This window comes from Nannospalax galili, unplaced genomic scaffold (assembly GCF_000622305.1).
Source record: "Nannospalax galili isolate Female #2095 unplaced genomic scaffold, S.galili_v1.0 scaffold929, whole genome shotgun sequence".
In the NCBI taxonomy this organism is placed as follows: domain Eukaryota; kingdom Metazoa; phylum Chordata; class Mammalia; order Rodentia; family Spalacidae; genus Nannospalax; species Nannospalax galili.
This window is the reverse complement of record NW_008359591.1, coordinates 470842-474646: the sequence shown is the minus strand read 5'-3', so window position 1 is coordinate 474646 and position 3805 is coordinate 470842. Positions and strand designations below refer to the sequence as shown.

The 3805-nt window shown below is 41.4% G+C and overlaps 1 pseudogene; it reads left to right on the top strand.

Moving 5' to 3' along the window:
- Positions 1-2263: 2263 nt before the first annotated feature.
- Positions 2264-3393, top strand: LOC103725995 (annotated as a pseudogene).
- Positions 3394-3805: the final 412 nt, after the last annotated feature.

Below are 3805 nucleotides of genomic sequence, written 5' to 3'. Positions count from 1 at the left end.
CCAGGGGCTCCTCCCAAGCCCATGGGACCCCCGAGGAACAGATCCTCAAATGACCTCAAGAGTAAAAACAAATCAGTTTATTTGGTCCAATTGTATGTCCCCTTAAACACCCAAAAGGGAAGTATAACCAAAGATTAAAGGGGCCAATATAATTTCATAAGAGCATACATATATATAGCTAAAAGTTACTAGACAAACAGCAAAGCCAGACAGGCAGTACCCTCAGTCGAGTTGTTGGCCAGGATGGATAAATGCTCTTCAGATAGTAACCCAACACTCTACTGGAAAAATGAACAGCAGACCCCAATTCTATCCAAAGGAATACTGACAATGGATTGCCGTAGATGAGGAACAGCTGACCCTCCTGGAACAGGGACCTCTGGCTGACTAGATTTACCAGAAGGGCAGATAGGGGGGAATAGATGGGGGTACTGACAGCACAGTGGACAGTGGCAGGGATGACAGAGTATGGAGGCTCTAGTGGGAGAGGAAGGCTATCTATCGGATGAGTTTATATTCATGCTCAGACGCCAAGGAACTCAGAAAGTAAGCGACTGTGACCAGTAATAGTCATACATATAGAGATTAGAAATGCATGTGAAGACGTCTCAATGTCAATTTCCTTAAAATGAATTTTTCTGTATGAAACTGTGTGTTTTGACAACGAAGTGGAGATCTTTTTTAAACGTTAAAACCTCATTTAATTTTATGTCTTATAGAGTTTATAATGAGTAAAAGATTGTATAAGCATAATAATTCATCTGTAAACCTAAAAATGTACAGCCAATTTTGAAAGAGATGTACCCTAGCTCAGAAAAATGTTATTGAATAGGTTAATGCTGTTGTAACGAAATGCTTCTTCTAATTAAAAAAAGAAAAAGAAAAAAAATAGTTTATTAATGAATAGCATCTACTCTGGCTGAGTGAATTGCTTTATTGATATTATTGACAGTTTGTACTCTGCTTACTGAATTACCATATCCTAAAATAATTGATCTCTTTTGTCTTACCACAGCTAAGGCAACATGATAAGCTAATCAGAGACATCCACACACACCCTAACTCTCCCTTGCTAGAATTTGGCTGGAGGAGAGGAAAAAACTAAGAGAAGATTCATGGTACAGAGAGTTGCATATTCAGCCTCAGTGAGTTTAAAACTTAGCATTCAATAACCAGAATACAAGTGGGCCAATCTCCTTCCTAAGAGCCGTGTTTAGCTGGCTTTAGGCCAGTGTTCTCACCTGTATAAGGTTAAAAGGTACTAATCACTTCTGTGTATCCCACATTGTTTGTTGTATACATTACTATGTAATCCTCACAGCATGAGGATTTGCTGTTAGCCCCAATTTACAAACAGAAGGTTGAGAACCTTTACCAAATGCATATATAAAGGATCTGGCATCCAATTCAAGTCCATATGACTCCAGGGCCCACATCCTTGGCTCCTGAAGTGTAGCACAAGATAGGGACATTCCACATTGATGACAGAAGGAACATCACAATTCCAAAGGTCAGCCTAATGTCTGGGAGAAGACTAGAATCTGTATTCCCACTGAACAGCAAAACACAACCAAGTGTCTCCAGTCCTCAATTCACTGTGCCAGGATTCGGGCCTGGCTCTAGAGTCCAGCCAGGAGCTAGAATGCTAAACCAAGAAAAAGAAGCTAAGAGCAAAATCAAGTGTAAATGAGTACAGCAGGATTAAAGGAATGTGTGTTGGGTACATGAGTTTGCCAGGCCCATCACAGGCATAGGACTTCCTGAGGAGCATACACAATCTGTGATTCATTGGAGCAGTAAGTCTCACTTAATGTAAGGCACTGAGCACTGTGATTCAAGTGTTTCTGGATGAGGCTGCAAACAAGGGCCCAAGTAGAGACAAAGTTCAGAGGAAGATATTTTAATTGAACAAAGATTATAAAGACCCTTAAACATATACATTATTAACTTCATATATTCACTAATATTTTGAGGGCATACTGTGTTTATATTATGAATCAGACAGTTTGATAAAATTAGACTTTTGGTATTCTAGTCCAATTTTAAAAAGTTAATTCTGTAATATTACTTGCCTCTCCAGATTTCTGTCTTTTTTTCAATGCTAGAGCTCTCACTCAAGACCTTGGACATGCTAGACAAGTGCTCTCCTACTGAGCTACACACAAGCCACAAAGTTGTACCTATATTCAGTAAGAGTTTTTGGGTTAAAGAAGGGAAAGGACTCACTTAGGGCCAGGAGTCCCACCAAGCCACCTCTCCCATGATGATCTCCATTCATGACCCAGGAGGAGCAGCTAGCATGTCTCCTTCAGTTGCAGCACGTTGCATCCTGAAGAAATCTACACACTCTGTAGCTGTGGTAGGATCTCCTTTCCTTCAAGGACAGAAAAAGAAAGAGGTAGAATATGGTCCCGCTGCCATTAGCAAGCTGGCTTGCTGAAGAAGTTCCACGTTTTGGGCGATCTCCTAAAAGACTTTGGAGATTTGAGTTTTACTCCAGTCCCCAAAGATGATCCCTACAACAGCAGGTGGTATATCCACAATCGGTGGACCTTTCCTACCAGGGACTAGCTGAGGTGGTTAATAGAGCCATGTCAAGAGGCTATAGTTGTGTCAGTGTGGGAGGAGACCACAGTCTGGTAATCTGTACCATTAGAATCCATGCCTGGCACCACCCAGACCTAGATCTAGTCCTCTAGATTGATGCTCATACTGACATAATACACTCCTCCTTACTGTATCCGGAAACATCCACAGACATCTGCTTTCTTTTCTGGTCAGAGAACTGAAGGACAAAGTACCACAACTCACAGAATTTTCCTGAATCACATCTTTCATCTCTTTTACAAGTATTGTGACCACTGGCTTAAGAGATCTTATGGCTCTTCCTGAACATTTTATTTTAAAGATCTATGACATCTAGTATTTTTACATGCACATGATTGATCAACATGGTATCCAGATGGTAATGGAGCAGATATTCAATCTACTGACTGGGGAGATAAATCCATCTGAGTTTTTATATTAACGCATGTGACCCTAAACTGACTCTAACCACAGAAACTCCTGTTGGAGGGGGATTGGCCTGAAGAGACAGTGTGTATATTACTGAAAATACACAGTACAGGGTTACTGTCACCACTGGATCTTGTTTAAATCAATCCTTATTTGGCCACTCCAGAGGGAGAGGTGAAGGCTACAGCTAGCCTGCCAGTGGACGTGACTGCTTCAACTTTTGTTCAGAAAAGAGAAAGAGAACATCACATTGTCCAGTACCAACTTCCTACTCCTACTTCACCAGCTGAATCAGAAAATCAAGAATGTGAGAAAATTAAGGACTACTGCACACTGGCACCTTTTACAATGAGCACTCTAGTGTTGCAAGGCATTTAGGGGAATAGTAAATAGTTGTCTGAGTCAATATTGCCTTAATGAGAACATCTGTGCACTCTCAGTTGCAAAATTTCTCTTCTCCATTTTGGTTACCAATAATACTGCTGTTAAGTGTGTGTGATTTTCTTTAGTTCACAAACATAATGCTATATAAATCTGAAGAAATCCTAAATAGCGATTACCACTTTGGTAAAAAACAGAAAGGAATAAGGAGAAAGAAAGGGTCGGGGCTGGAGAGGTGGCTCAGTGGTTAAGAACCTGACCAGTTCCCAGCATCTGTGCCAGGGAGCACAAAACCCCCTGTAACTCCAGATCTAGGATCTGATGCCTTCTGCTGGCCTCTGCAGGGAGGGAGGGGGAGGGAGGGAAGAGGGAGGGAGGGAGGGAGGAAGGAGGAAGGAAGGAAGGAGGA